Source organism: Crocodylus siamensis, chromosome 2 (assembly GCF_052110815.1).
Source record: "Crocodylus siamensis isolate JL-2025a chromosome 2, ASM5211081v1, whole genome shotgun sequence".
In the NCBI taxonomy this organism is placed as follows: Eukaryota; Metazoa; Chordata; order Crocodylia; family Crocodylidae; genus Crocodylus; species Crocodylus siamensis.
In genome coordinates this window covers 84,286,600-84,311,350 of record NC_143396.1, presented here as the reverse complement: position 1 = coordinate 84,311,350, position 24,751 = coordinate 84,286,600, and positions in this window count along the sequence as shown.

The window sequence follows — 24,751 nt, the reverse complement described above, 5'->3', positions numbered from 1 at the left end:
GGTATTCGATTCGACAGCTATTCGACCAGCTGCTATTTGACTCGACTTTCACTTTTCAAAGTTGAATATGTCAAATATTTGTCGAATCGAATATTAAGTCGAAGCTTTGCACAGCCCTAGCATACAGGCAATGGATCGTGGCTCTGCCCCAGCTCCAGACCATGCAGTCAGTGCTGCAAGAAGCTGAGGAAGAGCTGCAATCTGCTGCCTGCATGCCCCTGCCTGGAGCATGCAGGCCGCAGATCGTGGCTCTGCCCTGGCTCTGGACCACACTGTCTCCACTGCAAGATCCAGCCCAGCCCCAGAGCAGCTCCCTGCCCTGCCACACGCCCTGCCAGTGCTGACAGGGCTGGTCTCCATGGAAAGTCCAGCCCCGTGTTATTACAGTGTCGCTGCTGCTGGGGTCTCCATGAAAACCAGCCCCAGATGCTGCTGGCAAATTGAGTCCAGCCACCAGTCAAATCTGTCACTTTGCCCACCCCTTGTCTATTGACATTACTAACTCTGACAACCATAGTAGAGAGAGTGAGACAAACAGACAGGCAGACATGGTACAACAAACTGATTCTTATCTAGAAACTAAAGCTGCCCTGTCTGTTTCTCTTGTGTTAGTGTTAGAAATATTATTAAAAATGCATTATCAATAAGTCTTGTTAAAACAGCGCAGCTGTCAGCCCTCCCTGGTGAGAGAACTGGGAGAGCTACTGAGAGCTCTTTGTATTAAGGTATCACTCTCTCTTTGTTTTGCAAAGTTACTATCTCTTTGTTACAGTAAAGCATATACTCCTCAGCTTTTCTCATGCAGATAAGAGTAAATTGCAATTCTAGCCTTGAAGCAAGGAAAATTCAAACTTTTGTAACCTCAGGTACTTTCTACCCATGCGCAATGAATTAATACATATAAGCCTATCCACCCCGCATACTTAAGTAGTTAATTATAATACACATGCGACGTATGATTTGACGTATTCACATACATGTTTGTATGAATCGGAAATGAGTTGTAAAAGTTCCTCCTTCTGCACACGTGGTCAGGAGAGAGGGGATAAAGCCAGCTGGGCAGCTTCCCTCGGGGGCAGCAGAGTGTTTGATCTTTTGTCTCTCTCTCTGACCCTATTTGCAAATATATACCTTTTGTGTTGCTAATAGAGTGTGTCTGTGGCTGAAGGTTTTTTTCGCCTCCCGAGAAACGAACCGCGATTTTTACATCATTAGAAGAAAATAAACCCATATTCCATTTTTTATTGTACATGTACTGTAATATTAACTTTATTAAAATATCAAAAATACAGTTTTAAAGGGAACAAAACCACAGTATCTTGCCAAAGAAGGAAGCCAGGAGACAAGTATGGATGCCCTTCATACCCATGGGCAATGTATTGCCTGCCCCTAATGTTGAAGCACAGTAAGAAATTGGCTGGACTTTCCTCACAAATGCACTCTTATATACTGAGTATTAAATATGGATCAGAAATAAGTGAGCCAGGAAGTTCAAAGCTTTTCTTCTAACGATATCTGCTGGCATCTGGAGCCACAGGAAGTCATTGCTAGATGTGAAGTTTTCTAATCCATCGCCTAAATGAAATCTCAAATTAATTGAGGACTTCCCTCTCTACTGTTTTGGTGATCAGTAAAGACAAGGGAGGCCTAAATAAGTAGAAAGACTGTGCTTGTTTTGTGGGCTGGTCAATGGATTTAATCCAATTACCTCTTGATCCAGTCAAGATCAGTGGTGATGCATAAAAACTTGGGGTCTATTATGCTGTTTATTTGTGTGAATCAGAGTCAAAGGCCATCATTTTTGTGATACATCCTTCATAACATAGTGGCTTTAGAACTTGGTCTGTTTTCTATACTCTAGCACTATTATGTTTATTCCTCTGACCAAAAAGAAGAAGAAAAAAAGGCAATGAAGCATTCTCTATATTTTTAAATATAACCTTGACAAAGTTAATATTTCTTTTAACAACAAGGGGGTTTTGCTTGGCTTTTTATAAGAGAAAATAGGTCATTTACATTTGCATTCATCTTGATAGCTTCTTTTCATTGTTCCCTTATGAACTGTTTTCTACTGGATAAATTTGTTTTTTGTTTGTTTCATATTGACCTCAGAATTAAAAGGAACTAGCTGGAATAAAACAGTCCTACCACTAATGGATTATCACAAAGGAGATTCAATACATTATACCTCTTCGGAGATTTCCGTCTTCCCCCTCAAAACCTAATGATTGCTGTTGGAAGAGAATAACTACAGATTTAAGACTATGGTTTAGACCCTTCTTTTATTGGATAATGTTTTCACTCTTTGCTGGACACAAAGCAGTGTGGGAGGACAGTGTAACATATGTGGGCTTTTATGCCTGCAGAATACGTACTGGCATATAAAGCTTTTCAGAACAGGAAAACATCCTGTCCATTGTTTGGGTGTTCCTATGTCTACTATCTATGTATCAGGAAGACTGCCATGACAGCAGAGCTGAAAGTTACACTATGTGGGACAGGGCTTGAAAAATATTGTTTGGTCAAGGCAATGTAGTGAGATTGAAGACAAGACTCCGGGCTGATTTCATTATCATCTAGCATTTTTTCCTGTTCTGAAAACCTTTCTGGATAATAAGTATTCTGCAGCCATGCAACGTTAAGTGACACAGGATTAAGAACAGCTGTCAAAAGACATTCATCATTGTCATTGACTTCTGAAGGTCCTCACTTAATTCTGGCTTCATTTTATTTTATACTGGAGAAGCTCCTGCTGTTGGGCCTTCATAAAATGTGTGTCTTATGTTCCAGTATGGGAATAAGTTGCACTCTTCTTTCACAGTCCTTTTAATAGCTCTGGGTGCAGTTTAATATCTGTGTCTTGCTTTATTTCTATAAATAAAGGAAACTAATTTTTACAGGCTCCTACGTACCTAAGGACATATCTAGACATTGATTATTCATTTGCTATGGACCATGTGAAATGGTCCTTGCTCTGTTGTAATATAACGAGACAAAAGAAACAATAAGTTTACAGAAGTTGATTCAACTGATGGACAAGGGAACTCAGCAAACCTTCTCAGGAAATCTGTAACAGAGAGTGAGTGAATATAAATGTCTCCTGTGTTCTAGTTTAGGGCTTTAACCACAAGACTACTGGGTTCTAAACTATGCCGCATTCCCAATGGGTGATTTGGTCACAGATGTACATTGCAGGCATATAAAGTCATAAGAAAGATGTTACAGTTTGTTGATGTTACACTTCTATCACTTTTTCTTCAATTGCTGCAATTTAGGCACAGTTCCTATCCTTTAGGCACAGTTCCTATCCTTAAAAAGACAAAAGCTGGTGTTTTAGCTCTTCTAGTCATTTTCCAGGTTTTTAAGGATTTATAAAAACCAAAACAAAATAGGTTTTCAACCTTCAGGGCTCTTTATGTTCTTTCAAATGCTTTAAACGATGAACATTCAAAACCAAAACATTCACAGGCTTTAACAACATTTAATTTCAGTTTCCTAAGTTGTACCAGCTGTTACTCCCTTTCAGTATGATCCAGTGCTTATTGTTTTTTGTAACACAATAAGTTTCCTAGTCTTCATTAAATTGCATGTCTCTAAGCCCTACTTATTGTTAGGGCTATCCAATCTGATGCTCTTTTTAAGACCCATTATATAAAAGTTATCAAAAGAGGCCCTTTGGGTAGAGGCAATATCTTTTATTAGAGCAACTAAATAGTTGCAAAAATGGTTTTTTGCAACTATTTTTTCTTAAAAGCAGTTTTCTTAATCAGCCCCACCCCCTACCTCAAGCATTTCCTTGTAAGGGTGTTTCTAATTTTTTAAGAAAGGTATGACACACTGATGAAAATGCTTCATAGCATTCTTTACCTGCCTATGACAACTTAATGTCCCTAGGACTGGAAAGAGAGTCAACAGTGGATCTAAATAACTCAGAAGAAGAAAAAAAAATAGAAATATATCCCAGAGGGGATAATTACTGAATGTACCTCTGTTCTGTAACAGCAAAATCAGCAATAGAAGAGTGAGGAGAAGAGAGTCCTTTTTTGAATGGAATATTAAAAATGAGAAAAGATTAGTCCTCTGGGTGCATTTAATGACCTGCTTGAGAAGTGGATTATAAAACTGACTGAAATGTTCAATGCAAAAAAAGATTACATTTTAAAGATGGATATTACCAGGAAGTAAATCAGAAGGAGTCTAATTAAATGAGGACTAAAGCCTAGATCCTCAAAACTTATTTAGTTTTGGCATCTAAGTCTTCCTGATTTCAATTACCGTTAGGCATATAAGTACCCTTGACTATCTGTGCACAACTGCTTCCCTTACGTGATGGAACTCTTTTTTAAATAGTATTTTTGGAATCTTATTTTTATCTACAACAAACAACCTGCATTCACCTGTTCCTATTAATTTAGTTTTTAATATGGAATGTACAGACCTAATCTTCTACTTACACTGACTTTACACCAACATAGCTCCCATGACCTATTTTATACCATGGTATCATGAACGAAGAGTTCATGGGGTGTCTTGCAAGATTTCTTGAGCTTATTTTGTTAACGTGGCATGTGTAGTTTCTATGAACAAGTAATGTCAAACCTGATCTTTCTTATGCATCTTGCATCCGATTTAAATGTAATTTTCTTATATCTTTGTATTACAGCCATGCCTGTTTTAGTGAGGCAGTGATTTACATAAATGTCCCTCACTTATTCGCACTTTGAAGAGCACTAATGATTGAGAATTAACATTTGATTCAAATTGTTTACTAAATCCCTTGAATTTACATTTTAAAAGAAGTTTGACACCTGAGCTAAGTACAGACAATCAAAAAGGCTAAGGCTGAATCAATTCGATTTTTGCAGGTATTATACATTGAACCCATAAGCAAGTGAACAGACTTTTGATTCTGGAAATGCAGCCACATGCCTGCAGTGCCTCAGGCCAAACGCCAGGGTGTGCAAGAGCATGCCTCCCTATTGGATGGAGCAGACAGCTTGGACCAAGGCTAGCCCACCCACCCTGTAAAGTGGGGGTTTTGGGGGAGGTGCAAAGCACCCTGGGATACACAGGGACTGTGAATTTTCATGAATCTGGAGGGTTAGTTAAACTAATGGGAAGAGAAAGAGTATATTGGATTAGCAAATTTCCATGTCTGAAAGGATGCATATACTGCCTTGGTTTTAATAGCAGCAAGAAAGCTTGCACTCTGGTAAACATGGACCTTTGGTGGGCAGGAAGTTACTGTGAGTCCCTGTAGAATTAGAGGTGACTATATGAGTAGCCAGATACACAGCCATACTTAAGCCCGCCTTTCAGAGCATGGCTTTGAATTTAGTCTTCTGGGTACAAGGAGTTTGTAATGCCTCAGCCAGAGGGGCTGAATAGGGGAAACTGCAGGAGATTCTGAAAGATCAGAGAAAGAAATTTCTTTTTAACTTATTGAAAGTGGCTAGGGACTAGATCCTTGGACTTAGGGTGCAAGGTAAAAACAAGTTATTGTTCTGATATTTTTTGTTTGTTTATTCTTATATCCCTGTCTGTATCTCAACATATAGCTACTGATTTCTTATACTGGTTTACATCTTTTCTAATAAATCCTTTCTGTTATCTTTTCACAAACCAGTAATACTTGTGATCCCAAAGTATATAAGCACATAGGCCTTCTTATTTTATGGAAAAGGGAATTCATCTTTTCTGAACACAAGATTAAATTAGGGTGTGACCTTTCAAAGGGACAGTTTCCCCTACTAAGGGCTGGCAAGGCTTGAGCAAAACAGGTAGAGCTAAGCACTATAGATCAAGAAGTTGGTGTCTGATGCACCTCAGCGGCTGAACAGCAAATAGCAGAGAGGGATTTGGGGCAAAAAGGCACCCCAAAGGTGTGGAAGCAGTGGGGAGTGTTTCAAAGGCACACCCAGGCTGAATCCAGGGCCAAGGACAGGTTGCATACAGGGAAAGGGACATCACCACTGTTCACCCTACAACTGCTAATTTAGCACCTATCCATTGATTTACAATTTCTTTCTACCTAGTACTTTTATCCTTTTTTTTAATATCCTTGCTGTATACATAGTTCATTTTAGGTACATCCTTACTGGAGAGGAGAGCCAGATATTGCAATCCAAATTTGCCTGGCTTTGACATGCACACTGCAGGGTCTCAGGTGACTCATGCCACTATAGTAATTTTCATGTTAGTGCTACAGTTACTCAGGCTTGGTTCTAAAATACCTGTATGTGTATATCTCAGGGTTTCTTAGCTCCCCTAGGAATTGTTTGCAGTATTTCTGAGGGATCCTGTTCATCCACTAAGCCCCTGTGCAGAAGCATTCCTAGCTTCTAGCATCTATAACTAAGGGACTTCCGGTTCTGCTGCTCCCTTCTGCCCCAGCAAAAGATCCAGAAGACTCAATGAACAACAATGAACAACTTCAAGTCTGATCTCATTGGTTGTTTTTCCCCTCTTTTTACAAAATCATGAGCTCTACCATTCATTAACTCTATCAGCTCATTTATTATCATTTAAATCACCTTCTGCCAACAAATTCTCAATTAGTTCTTCCCTATTAGCAAAAACCAAATTGATAAGATCTTCTTCCCCTGCATACTTGGTTTCTTCACCCTCTGACCCCAAAAGTTGTACCCAACACAATCCAAATGCTTTGTTACATTTCCTATTTCACTTCTGGGTTACACCCCTTCACTACCCGCCTTCCCCCCCGAAGGGCTATTCAACTTCCCGATGATGGAAGACTCCCAAGCTGCATGTCCTGCAAACCCCCAAGGTTTGCATGCCCTATGGGCAGCATCCCCATGAGTCCCCTTCACCACCATGGAGAGCCCAGCTCTTCCTGCCATGTGGGCAGTGAGAGCAACCAGCTCCCTTTTAGCTGTGCACATTCTGGAGAAACTGGCCTTTCTCCTATCATGTCATCCCAGATTTCCCCCTGTTACATGTGCAGAACCCCTTCCTACCACCCAACCTTGCCCTGCCCCCCAGAACAGGGGCATGAAGCAGAAGCCAAAGGAGGAAGGGAGAACCTGGAGACCCCAGCTACCACAGCAACAGAAGCAGCAACTGGCCAGGAATCCAGAGACTGCATATTGCCCCTCACAGAGCAGATATAGCCTGTGGGCGACCTGTTGTAGAGCCCCAAAATATCAAATGCAGGTGCCCTTCATACAAGAAGAGCTTTGTGGATTTGCCATGCATGACTAACAGTTGTCTGCCATTCACTCTAGTTTAAGCTTTATATTGCACTAGAAATTGATTTCTGATTGATTTCCATTCTTCAGGTATAGGAATTACACTTAAACAAGTCAATGTTGTGCTCTGTTGAACATTACAAGTTTCAGTACTTGTAGTTCCTTTGCATAGTGTACCAGTTTTGGCATTGTAGCAATAAAACAACACTGACAGAACAAACTGTTACAGAGAAAATTTATCTTTAAACATAGAAAACTAATAAATGGCTAATGGGTGGAGACGCTTGATGCAAGATAAGATTTCACTCCATGTTAGAGCTGACATCACAGGTTTGTTCGGTATTGGTTGTTGAAATAAAAGTGAACCCTTACTGTATGTGAAACCTAGGAATAGTGATGAAATTCATTCTACAGAAAGATTTAAAAGAGCACACAATTTTGAGTTAAGAAGTCTTTAGAAACTCAAAAGAGGCTGTCCTGTATACTATAGCTATTGAAACACATAAATATTTCAGATCTCCATTCCCAAGAAGTTTGAGGGGTCTGAGAAGAGCTTCAAACACATATATCAGAAACATCTTAATTTCAGGAATGTACAACATGCTGCCAATAAGAAAAGTTGGACTGAAAAAGGTGTTTCATTAGGGCCTTGTTCTACGTTATGCTCTGAGCCACACAAATGTTGATCAGTGTCAGCACTAGCTCAAGTTTGGAGCAAGTCACACTTCAGGCCAGCAGGGGTCTGGAGGACTGAAAGGTAAGAATCTCCCCCATCCCATGCCAGGCTTCCTCCCTGCATCCTGTCCCTCAGGACTTCCCCAGTTCCTGCCCTCCCCCCAGGGCTCCTGCCCTGCCCTCCCTCCACCCTCACCTCACTTACTTGAGGCTTCCTGTGCTATCTGTCCCAGAGGAGCAAGCAGGAAAGGGTTAAACTTCCTGTCCAACCACTGCTGTCAGACTGCTGCTATTCTCAGTGCTGAACTACCCAGAGCAGCAACTGGGCAAGCTGGTTAACCCTCCTCTGCCTGCTCCCTAGGGACAGAGCACTGGCAGTCACAGGGAAGAAGCAGGGGGGGCAGGATATGGGGGACAGCAGTAAGCAGGGATCTGGCATGCTGGGAAGGGCAGGGGATCAGTGGGGCCAATCTAGGCCAGCAGGAGAGGGGGTTCAGGTGGGGCATTTACACCAAAATGTAGTTTAGAGTGGCTATACCTTTGTGCAACATGAGCTAGGTAACATGGGCCAGAGATAATCTTGCCTTGGAGTGGCATCGCTTTGAGCTGCCTAACAAGTGCTTAAAACAGTTTCAGGTCTTAATGTTTGGACAATCAGGTGTTAAGAACTCCAGGAGTCACCCCAAATTACCATGTAACAGAGCCCTTAGGCAAATCAATCTTCTATCTGGAATTTGTCCTTGCACTTGGGGAACTCCAGGAAAACTATAAAGCCCCCATGTCTTAAAGGCAGGTGAAACTGAGAATATTGTAGTGTTTTATAATTCTAGGAACACACATTTTTTTTCTCAGAAATAACAACTTAACTTCTCATTAGCACTGGTATCTGTTATTGCTCTCTTGTACATGAATATTTGCTATTGTTATTTAGCAAGTGTAATATTTTATTGATTCTCAAAATGGGGCAAAAACAACCTATAGTTCAACTGAAGAAAACTTGAAAACTTTACTTCTATTTATTTTTTTCATGAACTCTATTTCATGATGACTTGATTAACATGCATATCCACTTGTCATGGTCAGGCTAGAAGGTTTTGACTTGTATTCTACAGACCAGAATACGAAGATAAGCAAGGGTTTTTAAGAAAATTTGTCCTTATGAATTATCACTAACAGCCTATTAAGTAATATTCTGAACGTAGGAATACATTAAATACACGAAGTTCTGTTTTCCTGAAGGCAGCTATACTTATTAAAAACAAGATTTACCCATTTTACATCCTTGGCTGGAAGCTTTGTGTTATAATGTTGCTTCACAGAAATTATACACCCTTATATCTATTTTTAATGTGAACTGATTAACAGCTTAACTTGAGTTATTAGCCTAAAATTACAATCAGACGCTAATGAAACACACTTCGTTTTCAACATTTTTAATGGAATCTTTTGGGGGAGGGGCGGTTAAATCTGAACAGTTCATAGTTTTGACATTGGACCACAGTAATTTGACAAAATATGGATTTCATCAATATGTTTGGCTTGGTTCAAATTTCATAAGGTATTTTATCTCATGAAATTTGCATATGTCCATGTATAAGTATCCAAGAGTACAGAAGCTTATCTGAACTTGTAATTAGCTAGAAATCCCTATAAAAATTATAATTCTCCAAAATGGTTGTTAACATAATAGGAATAACAGATCTACCCAGTTTGTGATTTATCACAGATGAACATAAAAAGAAGAGATCCAGTTACTTGAGCAGTTCCTATTATTGTAAGTGATTATGAATTGGCCAATTGCATATCCAACACACATTTAGTTTTTACTGGATATGTAGAACCTGCTTTTCTTACAGGGCATATTAAATAAAAAGCCATTGGCTTCATTGCATATTATTTAATATAACACCTTAGAAGTGATGATTATTAAACATTAAAATATATTTGAGGTTCAAGAAAGTGGGAGGTTTTCCCTATATTTCAGTTGGCACCAAGTCAGGGCCATGTAAAAAGAAAACAAACATTTTCTTTTGACTCAAAAATCCGTAACCCTATTTCATTCCAGTTTACAGTACATCAGTAAATTAAGAGAGCTACATTTAAAAAGAAAAAAGAAAACACAAGGGAGGAGTTCTTTATTCTCAAAAAAGCCTACTTGCTACATGCTGATACCACTTAAGATACACAAAGCAGAATACATGCTTTTCTTATGGGGCACATAGTATAGTTTCTTATTGAATAAAACAGCTACATTACCCACCCAATATTTTTTAGCCGGTAACTTATGACTCACCATCACAGTTTTTTAACCTTGGTCATTTATCACCATTAATTCTTTAAAACTTTTACTTTGTTTCTATCAGAGGTTAAATACCCCTAAATAGCAAGGCAAAATAGCAGTACATCTATCACCACTGCTTTCTTCTGACTGGATAATATATAGCCTCACCCCGCTAAGAAAACCTGCAAATGAAACCTAAAGGCGCACTTTACTCCATAGGCAATGTGTAGGGTGGGGCACGTGCCCTCCTCCTCCCCCCAAATTGGCCCTTGCTGGCCAGGGAGTGGGGAGAGCCGGCTGGTGCCCCACCTGAGAAGCGCCGGCAGCATTTCTGGTTTTCCCTGTGGCACTTCTGGTTTGCTGACAGATCTTTTGGGGTTGGTGATCAGCCACTGGGGGGGACCCCACACCAGGCAGCAATTGGCTGCTGGTGCCCCCCCAGAGCCAGGAGGCACCAGTCGCCCATGCTTTACTCCTAAGCTTTGGTACATCCACAGGCTGGGAATTCACTGGCCTTCATCCTTTCAATGCCAACACCTACGCTTTTCTGTGGAGAGATTTTCTAGTACCTCAGCCTGTCTTCTCTGAACTCCAAAGGAGTCTGCTCTTTATGAACCTTTGCCACTACCAATGCTATTCCTGCTTTTGCCTGTTTATAAGGTATAGTTACACATTACAATTAGCATGTGTTAATTCTAAGGAATGACAGGCTGTGTTATAGTTAGAATGTGCTGTGTACAGTCATACATTATGGGTTAATACCCTCTGACACGTATAATGCTCTAACCTGTCCCTAAAAGGCTGAGGAGTGGACGCGTAGCTAGGAGCTGCCAAGTCAGCTCAGTGCCTACCCCTACTCACCTGCTCTCCAGGCCAGAAGGGGTTCTAGGAATAGGCCTGCAGCCCAGAACATACGTGCCATTCCCTGCCCACCCAGACTGGTGGCCCCCACTGCTCCCTGACACCAGCCCAGATCACATCCACCAGCCATCCCTCCTCTCCCACTCCTAGCCCCCCAGCAGCTTCCTCTTTACCTGTGGCTGCTGGCATTGTCCCAAGGACCAGGCAGAGAAGGGAAACCTGCTCACACTCACTTACCACCACTGCCTCTCTCCAGGTTGAGCTCAGCCTGGAGAACAGTAGTGGTGGGAAGCAGAGGACATGGGGGTGCAGGAGTCTGGAGGGTGAGACCCAAGGGACAGGGGGAAAAGGTGGAGCCAGGGAGACTCCTCCAGCTGCCAGCTCTTCCTGCTATCATGTTGGGGCAGGATAGAGTGTCCAAGAGAGGAAGACTGAAAGAGGTGCCTCCTGGGATGCTGGAGGACAATGCCCAACTCATAGCAGTCTAGAAATATACTATACAAGAAAATATGTAATAGGCAAAATACTCAAGTCCCTCCGTACTGCCTATTATTAAATATTACAGTTTTCAGGGATTGCTCTGTAGCTCTTAAGTGCATTCATAATAATAAATTATTGTAATAAATCCATGTAAGAGTACAGACTTATGCTCTTCTTTCTTTAACACCAACTAACAGCTGAGAACGCAGTCATGGCCTTGTAGGTCAGTTCCTGCTGGAAAAGAAATGAGTGAACTGAAGTCCATGTGAATTCTAACCATTTTTATTTGAAAGTATACTCCTATTTTTAAAACATAGCTGATGAAAGGCATTGGATCTCCTGTTATGCATCTCAGCCCCAAAACCAGTGTCCAGTTCTACAGAGCAACTCTAATTGGAGACCAAGACAGACAGCAGAGTTAAAACTTAAAACAAACGGATCTAGTCTCACAACTTAGAAGCTGAGTTGTAACAGTGCCACCACCTGTCATAGCAAGTAGGTAAATCCCCAAGTTTCAGACAACTATATAAAAATAATGGTTTAGAGAACCAAAATAGGCCATGTTGTTTGAGCAATTATTGCATTTCAAACCCTTCAAAAGAATGAAAGCTGAAAACTAAAAGCTAGTGTTGATCAATGGAAGATGAAAGTGCAACTGAAATTTAACATAGATTGGAAACCATTTGGCTTAGTGAAGCCAACAGAGATTGGAAACCATTTGGCTTAGTGAAGCTTACTGTATTCAGGAAGCAGAGGAAAAACACTTGTTAGTATTCAGCATTTGTAATGCAATTTTTTTCTATGTACTTTATATAATTACAGCTTTTAATGCAAATGGAAATTATAGCTAGTAAGATAAAACCACAACCTAAATTCACTTTTGGTTTTGAGCTCACGCTTGCTTTGATTGTGTAAGACTGCTGTGGCTCCTCATAAAATATTTCAGATACATTTGTATAGCAGAGGCCTAATATATTTAACTTGATATATTATTTTAAAAATTCCTGATTTTTCATAAAAGTGCAAATTCATTCAAACATCATAGCAACTGAACACTACAGTGCTAACCAAGAAAGCAGATTTTTGTTCTTCAGCTCCCATAGGTAAATGGAATCTGAGCATTCCAGTGTGCAGCATATTCGCTCCTTGCAGTGCGAGAACAGTCTTTGTTTCTCAGGTTAGCTTTGCATCTGTCTGGAAGAAATAAATACTTTACTATCTTTGGCCATTAAGAGCAAGGGTAAAGTTTATATTCTCCTTGTAGCAGGTTTGCATGTCATATTGACAGTACCACAGAAGACAGAATAAGTTTGACAGCCTCCCTAAGCAGAAATAGGTGAACTTAGCTCTACAAAGCTTTCGAACAGATTAGGGCTATGCATAAATCAGATGTTCCATGGTATAGAAATCTGTTTTAAAACAATTGATTCACATTGGAATGAGCATATTTTTTCTGTGTCTTAGAAGCTTAGAACTCAGAAAAACATCAATGTGGGTCAAACATGCCATTTCAGTAAGGTAAACACATATAGTTAACGTTATATTTCAAGTCATTTTGTTTTGACCTGTTGAAACATAAAATTTAAATACATATTTAATATTAATAAAATGTATTGTTAAATTGTATATCATGTCAAAAGGGAATAGTGAACCCGGTTTGTCTTGATTTTTTCAATCAAAATCACTACTCATGAAGTGTTTCTGTCAAAATATAATTTTGTCAAAAATGGTAAACGTTCCAATGAAAAATGTGTTACTTTAACAGAGATCTCTATGCTTTCTAGAGCAGTGGTGCTCAGCCTCTGGCCTACAGGCCATATCTGGCTCACAGGACTCCCCACAAGTCTGGAAATTTGGTAGCGATAGCAGCATTCATTGTCACTCCCTTACTGCCAGATTTCCAGACCTGTGGGGATCCCTGCAGGCTGCGTAACATAGCTATGTCCTAGTGCACTGGTTTACCCCATGGCATGCACGGTTGGACTGGCAAGCAGTTGCATCTGGCATGTAAGGCTGTGTTGTGTGCAGCTACATCTCAGTGCATGGAGTTGGACTAGCATGCACCAGAAGCAAGCCTGCAAGGTCAGGCCAACAGATAGTCACACGCAGACCTACGGGGTCAGGTCAACACATGGGCATATCTGACAAGCAGAATCAAGTCCCTGGAGTAACTCTACACCACTCATCCAACCCCATGGGGAAAGAAGGTTGGGCACCATCTTTCTAGAGCAGACGCCACTCTTTCTGAACACCAATAAAACCACGAGGAACAGAAGCTCGTATGTGGACTTTGACTCTTACCCCCTATCTCTTCTTCGGAAACCTTTATGGAAGATGGAGGGAGAAGTCTGCAGTCTTTTTTGTGAGAAACACGACAAGTCAATATTCTTGCCTGGGGTTTTGAACATTAACTGCTGTTGTTGTTTCTCTGTAAGCAGGTCTCTTACTAAAGAACCAGTTTAAATTTAAAAACATGGAGTCATCTCCAGGTACATTAAAGGTGGTGGTGGTGAACAGCCTATTGCGATACTTGAACACAGAGCAAACAGGCAGCAGGAAAGGGTTCAGATGCCCAGGAAGGCTGGCATTACAGACAAAGTGTTTGTGCAAGTATGCAAACAGTGTAAGCAAGAACAGAAGTCTGTATACCAAGCTGAACAGGGGAGCGGGAATATTTTATTATATCACCGGGGAAATAAGAAGGATGAGAAATCAGAGACATGCTATTGTGAAGAATAATGCTTGGAGCAGCTACAATAGATGCTTGCAGTATCTGTAAATCCCTATAGTGGAGAAATGGGATTTCCTGACATCCACATATAGCTTTGGAGACATTAAAGATTCCTTAAATAAAGATAGGATCATTTGTGGGAACTGCTATTCCAACTTACAGGAGAGATTGTCAAGATAACTCATGCACCCTAGAGAAATATTTCTAAATGGCAAAAATAGCTGAACTACTGTGGGAAAGATCAAAACAGAGCAACTAAAGAGCCTGAAAAGCAGGGCAGAGACAGACCAAATGAGATTACAGACATAGTCCTTATGTATGTATGCCTTTATATATAATAGGCAAAAGAAAAAAAAACTTAGTTCATAGGCAAGTATTGAAAACAAACAAATTTTATACTTCAAATGCTACAGCTACCTCAGCATTACATACAAATAAGCATTAATACATAAAAACATGCAAATGCAATGATCTCCAAAAAATAGGAGGAGGTCTGCACAGTTATTTATCTCTCACACATGCTGACACACATATACATATGAATATTATGGATGCTGCGTAAGAGCTGGTGACCTTTTTTAACTGTTATATTTGCAACTATGATAGAGGTGAATGGACAATTCAGTTTCACATAGACTGTGAAGCCAAATGCAGTATAATCCCATCAACATTGTTAAGCAATATTATTATACTGGTGAAATGTGAATAAATCCTGGTAATGTACAATAAAACCATTCTGAGGCCAGCTTACAAATGTAGGCTGTCAATAATAGATGTGTGAAACAAGAGACATTATCACTTGACATTTAAAATTGTTGACATACCTTACTGGACAGCAGGGAAGTCTGAACCATGATTTGACTACCATGGTCATAGCACTTCTTCAGTGAGAGAATGTTCTGCACAATATAACGGACATACAAGACAGCTAAGCCATGTCCAGATGAACATGGACGTTTGGTGCCCAGGGACAACTAGTGGTCTTGTGCCACTACTAGTTGTCCATAGGGAATTCTCATGCCATGTTCACTCTGGTGCATGGCAGGTTACCATAGGTGGGGTAGAGGAGGCTGGGGCCAGCACTGTGCGGGCCCCAGCCTTACCTGGGGTTCTCGGGGGCTCCCAGGGCTGCAGCAGCAGCGATCCTGCCGCTCAGAGCCTACCTGGCAGCCAGATTGCGGCTCCAGCTGGCTAGGCTCTGGTTTTGAGCCGCGCACATTGCTTCTGTGTGTGTTGCTGTGCTTTTGCTTTGCACAGCTATTCGGGTACGGAGAACAGCTGAATGTGCAGAATGTGGTGCTGCAGACATGTCTGCAGTGCCACGTACTTCATGGCCACGCTCATCTGGACACAGTCCTAGAGGGCTAGCTAATATTATAAACAGGCTCCTAGGTGCAGCATTGGAGGCTACCAAGATGAAGAACACTATTAATCCTGGTTATGCCACTGAGAAGGAAAGGGAAACCCTGGAAAAAAGCAGTATTACACCTGCTGGAATTAGCACGGGGGATCAGGAGACTCAATGACTGAAGGCACATCAGAGACATGGGTTTGCCAGAAAATTTTGAATGGGAAAATTTTGAACTGTAAAATTTTCCAATGCCCTAAATAAAGCATAATCTGATTTAACATGTTTATTTGACTTATATTTAGTAAACAAAACTAAAAAAGTACCCCCGTGTAAATGTTATGTCCCAATAGCCACAGTATTTGAACTGAAATATTTTATTAGGAAAAAATATTAAATACAGCACACTTAATGTGGTTGAAATGTTATATTCAAAAAAATTCAAAGCTTTATGTGGAAAGAAATTATCTTTATTGGAATACTTGTAAAAATGTAAAGACACAATTCTTCCCTTACATTTTTTGTTTAAATTTAAGGAGGGGGAAAAACAAATGCACCAAGCACTGTTGACATGCTAATTTTAGCACACCCAAAGAACTATGCATGATATGCCGTGTTTGTCTACTCATCTACTTCAACAGAGTTTAACTCTCTTCCACTGAGGTCATTGCGGCGCCTCCAGTTTCACTGTCACTATCTATAGAATCACTTGCACTACTTATTACTTCCATTTTAGAATAAGATTGAGGCAAATCTGATTCAGAACGACTTGAACTACATTCTCTTCCACTGAAGGTTGGTTTGACCAATGAGTCTACAGGCAAGGGCAAGTTAACATCACACTGCATCTTCTTCACTAATTGTGCTTCTGACTGATTCTCCAGAAGCAAGAGATTTTGAGAAATAGAAAGAAGCTTAGCAGTGCATTCAATTGGTTTTCATTTGACCTGCACAGCCAATTAGGTGAATTCATGAATTGATTTTTGGTTTGGATTATTCTGTGAGTGTATTTACCTTCCTGTTTCCAAATCAATAAAACATATATAATATACTCTCTCACACACTTCCTAGGGATAATCACCTGAAAAACATTCATTACAACTTTGAAACTGCCAGACTTGCCTAATATTGTGGCATCCATCCATTGTCACTAGCAAATTTTATGAAACAATGAATTTTTAGAAGTGGAAAAATTCCCATAGAAAAATAAAGCACTGGTAATGCATCTCTGAGGTGCATTACTCTAACTGGGAACCAGAATGCTTAAAACAGCATGCATGAGTTGGCATGAGAACAGAAAGTCAAAAGAATCAAAATCTATGAGCAAACCAGAGGACCAACAAAAATGGAAGAAATAAGCATGGAAGCAAGTCCTACATCAATAGCAACAACACAAACAAGGCATGGGAAACTGAATACAGAGCCAGAATAACTGAAAGACTATGAGGCCTAACAGGAGACAACAGACTGGTGATTAGAGCCATTTTCCTAGAGCTGGCTGTGCACTAGTAACCTCTGGGCCCAGCTAGTCAGCAAGTTCTTTCACAAAAACAGCACAATAACTGTTAATAGCTAAAGTGAACTGCATGGAACATAGACAGAAAACCACAGGGTGCAGGAGTTTGCAGTTTGGAAGAAGACCAGAAATGTAGTTTGTCTGCACATGACTTGAATTCAATTGCAGTTTCTCTAATTCTCTCAATAAAGAACCAATTTAATCGTAGGAGGCTTTTCATGCTTTAACCCAGCATGGAGTACACAGCAATCTTCTATTATCTGCCTGACTGTGTGCACTTTCTTCCCATCTTCTTTGCTGCAAAAGGAAACTTAAATTTAATTAGTTATTTTCCCCTTCTAACCTTATGCAGTGCAACTGTGCTTCTGACAATGCAATGACTTCTCATATCACCTGCAGCTGTGGCTCCAAGGTTGTAACGAAACTAAAGAAGAGAGAAACTGAGGAAAAAAAATGAAAACAAAAACAAAACTCTCCCTGTTTTATTCTCTTATATGCTTACGTCCGAGAGTGGCTGGGTCTATTTTTAACCAAGGAAAAACCAGAATGCAAGTGTGGCTATGCAAAGATAAGGATCAATACACACACAGTGACAATGGAAAGAAAACACTGTTCTCATTGTCTCAGGGGCTGGCAATTGCGGTTGGGTGATGGAAGGTAAGAATTCAAGGCTACTTATGTCCCATTCTTGCTGGACAGCTCTGCACAGCTCTCTTTCTTTTTATCTGGGGGCAGCCATAACACCTTGAAATCTACCATATTACAAGGCTAAGTACAGACAGCCATAAAGCCAGAAGTTGAATTGATTCAGTCTTCACAGGTTAGTCTAAGCATCCTGGGATATTGGGAACTGTGAGTTAACTTGAATCTGGAGAGGACTGGGGCGGAAGTTTAATAAAGTGATTTAATCTAAATCACTTAAGTCTGATATTACATCCATCCAGGTTTACCTTAAATGAGTTTGTGCCTTTTTGAAAGAAGTTTATGTGCACCGAACTTCTGTTGAGTTACAGATTTGAACCAGTTTCCTATCACTTGTACTGGTTTATGTGTAATTTCTGTCCCTAGTGCAAATGTGAGAGACATGAATGCTTGGTAGCTCAGGGCTGAGCTCTGTGGCTACAATGGAAAAAGACATGGTTTCAAGGGTGCCTTACTCCCTTTTCCACCTGGGCAGAGGGCTTTCTGAGCTGATTTTTGTGGGGGTTACTGCAACCTCTAGCTCCTACCGCATAAGTAGTCCAGGAGAGAAGTGTTCACAGTCTTAGTGCTTGGTAGCTCAGCAGCCAAGATTTTGCAACTGGGAACATCAATAGTGAGATGTCCACTGTATTACTAAGCTGTCTTTCAAGCACCTCTCAAATGAGACAAACTCCTAGCAGTCCAGTGATTCTGCAGTGGCATTCCCAGCTGTCAGTCCTGGGGTAAATGGATAACTAATGGGATTACAACCTAAGTGTATTTCCAGGTTGAAACTGCTCATGCATGAGATCAAAAATAGATAATATTACAGCCAGCAACTCTGGAGGAGAAATAGAAGTTCTAAAGTTTTAAAGTAGACTACTTGAAAAAGCTGAACGTGCTTCCCTTTGGTACTGCCCCATTCTTTTCATTGTTCTTTCTTTCAGGCAGGAAATTCTAGGGAATGTATCGAATTATTCTTTTTCCCTAGGAGCTATATCATTATGGCACCAGTTCCAATTCTGTAGTTAACAGAGTTGCACATCCCACACTTAACAGAGCAGTGAAGTTGGTACTAAAATTAAAACAGCACCTCAGTGGGAGATGAAGTATTGCTTGACTTTCCAGAAAGGGGCTAAGCACCTAACCGGCATCCTGGTTGGGGTTCAGGGCTGGGTGGGGCAGATTACTAAAAATGTGCCTGTGAACAGATAGGAAAGGAAGCATCATGAGTCAAGATATAAACAGTGGAAGCAACACTAAGGAAATTCTGCCTCTCCCTTTTGAAATACAAATTAAAATAGGGTACTCTGAAACTGAAGAGCAAACTGATAGAAACCAGTAGAAGGATTGGCTAGGAATTGAGAATGAGAAATCAATACTTTAATATATGGCTCACTCCTTTACCTCAAGTGAAAAAATTCTTTAAAAGCATGTACATGGGCCATGTACATTTGCATTAAATAGAAAATAGTTATGTTCTAGTTCACATTAACGTTAAGAATTTAAAAAAAAAAATCTCGCCCTGATCCAGTCAGTTTCAAAGGAAAAAGAAAAAGTTAATTCTCTTCTACTGTAGCTCTGAAGAATAAGTCTATCAGATTTAGAAGAGGATCTTCATAGAAGGCTCCCTCTCTCTTTCTCCACATCCTTCTAAACATACGGTAAGCTCTTTTTAAGGCCAGAATTAACCATCTTTATTCAGGTGGTAGCACTACTAAGTAGTTGCATTGAAATATTAAATTCTAGGGGGAGTAACAGAAATCTCTTCCTTAGTATTAAGGAAGGATGGGAAGAAGAATTATTGAGGGAGAAGATTTCATCCCATGGATAAATTCTGAAATGGAAGAGTCAGAGGAAAAACAGGGTAAATTATTCATGATGGGGTATATTGGAACTACATTGAACACAGTAATTATAGCTTTTGATATTTATTTTTGAAGAAGTCGGCTGTCCTATTTCCAAATGATCAATTCTGCGTAGGGTTTGTCAGAATTCTTTAACGGTATGATTTTTACATTAGCAAATTCTGATTTTTCAACACCAGAACATTTTATTGGAAGAGGTCTGATTATGTTTATATCAAGAAACACTTTCCAGGTTCAAAATGATACTTTTAGTAAAAATGAGAGAAAACAAAAGAGATGCAAGGACTTGTTTATTTGTTTACTTAGGTAATAGCTTTTATTGGTAAAACTATAGTGCGGATAAAATTAGACAAGCTTTTAAATTCAAAGCAGTCTTCTTCAGATCATCAGAAGGTCACCAGCTATACAATTGATCCAGTAATACCTATCACCCCTAAAAAAAAGCCTTGTTTCTCACATAATTCCTGTACTATCATCACTACAGCATCACTAACACAAGAGAATAAAAGAGAGACACCCCAAATAATGAAGAACATGTACTTAGAGCACTCATGATTTCAATTCCCTGTTCTGCCTAAGTCATACCGGGAATTAAAGTCTGGTCTCCTACATCTTGTAGGATCTTGACCATCTGGACTATTGATTATTCTGGTTTCCTCTCCTACTTTACTTAGGAGCCCATTTTACCTGCTGTAGAGTATGAAAAAAAATTAAAACTCTCAAAATATTTTGCAAGACAAGAAGTTTCTTTCCCTGATCCAGTTCTATGTCCCATTGTATTCAAGTTGTTTAAAAGCAGAGAAGTGTCCCAACAACTCCAAATATCTAAACAGACAATACATTTTCATTAATCCAAAAAATCCCATCTTTCTAACTAAACCCAAATATTATAGATCTGCCATTATGTCCCTTGTCTAGAAAACAAATCCTTTGTCAGGTTAGTTTGTCATGATCTACCTTTGGCAAGCCAATTTTCCATTTACTCCCTTGTCCTTAATTACTATTCCCTTATAGATAAGAATGTGAACATTAGTCAATTAAAACTGAGGCAGTTGAACTGATTATGCGTCCACTGAGTATCAGTGAGGGCAATATAATAATGGTTAGAAAGAATGCGTTTGAAATAGATTAACATTCTCCCATGTTTATTATCTGGGGAAGTAATGCATTTTAAGATTATAAGGATGAAGAATTCTACCAAAGCAAAATTGAAATGGAAATGTTTATGCTTTAAAGATATGTACTGTTAATTTTTATTTTCAATATTTTCTGGATGCAGCTTTGAAATATTCATCAGACATGCCAGCCAGCACATTACTTAATGACTCCTGCCGTTTTGAAGGACCCAATTTGGAAATTTCTCATTACTTCGAGAAATAATCACTTTAATTAGTCTGCTATAGAAAACACTTGCTTGGATATTTGTAAACAAGAAATGAATCATTCACTTAAGTATCATTTTGAACACAATGGTCTTAACCAGTTCAGTGCCATATGCATCTATGAATATCTGCAACCACCCAGAAACTCATGAGCTCTGCGTTATAGTGCATTTTATGTTCTCATCTGCTATTAGTTTCCTGGTTGCTTTTTTCCATAATAGTAGGTATGATTCCTCATGTGTGGCATAAAGAGTATTCTCATTGGATGGAACCTGATAGGACAGCACTGCTGAACATATCACTGTCACAGCGGTGTTCAACAACTTTCATTCTAGCTGCTTCACAATGTATTTCCTCAAATAGTTCCTGTTTATCATGGGAAGGACTAGAATAAAACACACAGAATAAAACACATAAAACATATGCATATCAAAGTAGTTGGTGATGGAAGGTAGAGTTTTTCAAAAACTTAAAGCCTGAAAATGTATAGCTGGTGGCAGCCTTTTTACTGCAGGAAAAAAGGGGGAATGATAACAACTGAGAGAGAGAGTTTAAAAAAACAAAGTGCATCTCCCAGCACATGCATCGGGACCATTCATGAAGAGTCCTCACCAAAAAATTAAGCCAGGCAGCACAAGAAACAAATACTAGGATACTAGACAACAGAGAAAGTCTAGTTCAGAATAACTGTTCCAAGGATGAACTGAGCTGTATAATTTTGCTTTGGCAAAAATAATTAAAGCAGCAAGTTATATGCTGAGAAAAGATTTTAAAAGCCCATAATAAAACTTTTCCCCATTTCTTATATATATAGTTTTTACTTTAATTTTTCTTTAAAAATCCCTTCCTTTCCAAAATTAGTTGGCATTTCTGCTAAATTTTATATCATTCGCAGCATGTTTCATTGTGGTGTACATATACGAGCATCCTTAATAATAATATACACCAAATATAAATACACTACAGTATTTGGACAGTATTAAGTACAAAGTACGCTCAGTATCATTAATTGTATTTACAATGCAGATACATGACACACTTAATTACCATCCTAATAAAAATACAGAACTAAAACATTCTTTTTCATTGTATAATTTCCACAGTTGTTTGTTTGTGTGCAAAAAGTGTTAGCTTTTCCTTACTCATGTACAGTATACAAAGTCTGGTCTTTTGTGCAGTCATATAAGCTATAAAGACACAAGATAGATTAATATTTAATATTCCACAAAGAGCAGTTTTATACTTAAAAAATACTTCTTCATACTCCTAAAAGGAGAAATGTTCACACACACACGTTTCAGCCCAGATCCTCACCCAGCATAAAAAGGTTTAGTTCCGTTGGAGTTAACAGGATGCCAGTTTTTCAAACTCTACATCTTGCACCTAGTTTAGGAACAAAGGGCAAAACAAGCAAAAGGAAATCAAAAGGAAAAGACAGCAATTTAAAAATAAGACAGCAATTTTCTGCAAAGACAAAAGAGCTCTATAAATACCCATTCCTTCTCATATAACTTACCTGAAAATTATGAATATCATCCAGTTTGGGTTTCGCTACCAAAATGTCAAAAAGAAAATACTAAATCCAAAGACATAATATGCCTCTATTAACTCTGTAGAATTTTTTAATATCTAATTGCTTTCTGCTTGGGCTATTGAACATTTCATCAGCACGTATGTGAAACTTAACTTGTTAATTTTATTTTCCAATTTTCATTAAATAGCACATGTTCTACTATTTAGATTCCAACACTTCAGGGATATATTTAAATCGATGGAAACCAGTTTTATCAATATATAAAAATTAAAATACCACCTTTGCTATCCTTTTAACCCAGCCTCAAACTTTGGAGCTAAACGAATTGATACCATCTTCATATGATCATTTTTACAATTTAGAGGACCTGTTATTAACTGCTGAGCAGTTTTGAGTATTTACAGCTTTGACTTTGCTTGTCTTCCTGTAAGATTTCCAACTGAATTTTAATTACATGCCAGCTATGCTGCCAATAATTTGTATATTACTTATAACACAGTTTAAAGATATTAATTTTTTATTACATTTCATGATTAAACACTAGAAATAAAAGTTATGGATTAGAAAACCATTTGGATGCATAGTTAGATGCTCATTCTAATATAATCAAAGGCTTAGTGTATCTGTCTATCTGCCTCTATGTAACGCATCTGGCCAACTGCACATGTGCCGTAAAGAGAGTAGGCGATGATTGGCTGTGTGAGCTAGACTGTGCAGGCCCCAGTTTGGGCCACGTCAGGGAAGTGTGTGGTGACAGCAAACATGTCCCAGCCACCTGAGCAGCGGGGATGCCCCACGCCTCCCTGCCTCTTGCCTGCCTCCGCCTCCTCTCCCGTGCAGCAGGGATGCCCCCCGCCTCCCTGCCTGAGGGCAAAGAAGGGGGATCATGGTGGTGGCACCCCCCTGCTGCCCAACCCCAAATGCCTCCAGAACAGCCAGCAGGGAGGGGGAGGCAGCAGAGAGGGAGTGGAGAGGGGAGGCAAACAGATGCAGAGGGGGCACAGGGCTGGACATGGGGGGAGAGGAGTGGGCTGGACCCCAATCACCAATGGGGAGGGAGAGGAGAGGAGATGAGCTGGACCCAAAGTGGTGTGGAGGGAGCAGCTGGACCCCAAGCAGCAGCGTGGGGGAGCAGGGCCAGATCCAAGTGCCAACAGAGGACAATGGGGCCAGACCAGACCCCCAGGCAGCTGGGGGCAGAAGCAGGGCCGGACCCTGAGCAGCACTGGTGGTGGGGGGTGGGGCGTTGACTGCACCCCGAGCAGCAGGGAAGAGAGAACATGGCTGGACACTGAGCACGAAGGGGTGGAGCAGGGCCAGACCCTGAGCAACAATGGGAGGGGTGCAGCTGGACTCTGAGTGACAAGGGGGGAGTGGGGCCAGACCTGGAATGGAGATGGGGGGAGGAGGGTGCGGCCGCGTCCCGAATGGTGCCGGGGTGCATCAAATCCTGCCCCCCATCATTCTTGATGGGCAATTTGCAAGTTAATATATACTCACTAACCTTTTTTCCCCCATCCTAGATTACATTGCCTTTTTACTAATGGTCTCTTACTTTATTGTAATGAGTGTAAAACTTTGGAACATATACTTGATCCATCTGTATTTCATACTCAAACTTGGCTTGGAGATTTTTCAGTTTTCAGCAGGTACTACACCTTCTCAGTGGAGAACTGAGAATTGTAGAAACAATTATGAACACTACCAAACCACTTTTTCTTACATAGCATATTACTCTTGTCTGACTACATTACATTCTATATTACTTGTACCTAACGACAAAAATAAGGATTTTGCAGACTAAAGTGCACAACCCACTAGGTTCATTACACAGACCAGCAGCAACTCTTGTAGGGCATGTAACAACAAAAATAGTCCCTTAATTAAACTTTTAACCCACCTAGGCACACACATCCTCTGAGGGGGGACTTTTTAGTCTCCTGCTAGAAACTATTTCTGCTCTTGGGGTTTTTCCCTCTTCCTGGGCTAGGACCTACCCATTCTGCAAGTGTTCCTTCCTCCCTGATACTCCAGGCCAGAGTATTCCTTCCTTCCTCAAGTCAATTTACATGCAAGCCCAGCTGTACCCCTACCAGTGAGCTGATCAATGACTGCCAGCTCTGACACGGGTTTTCCAATATCCCCTTTGTGGCCTCATTCACCTTTAGCCAGATCGGGAGAGGCCA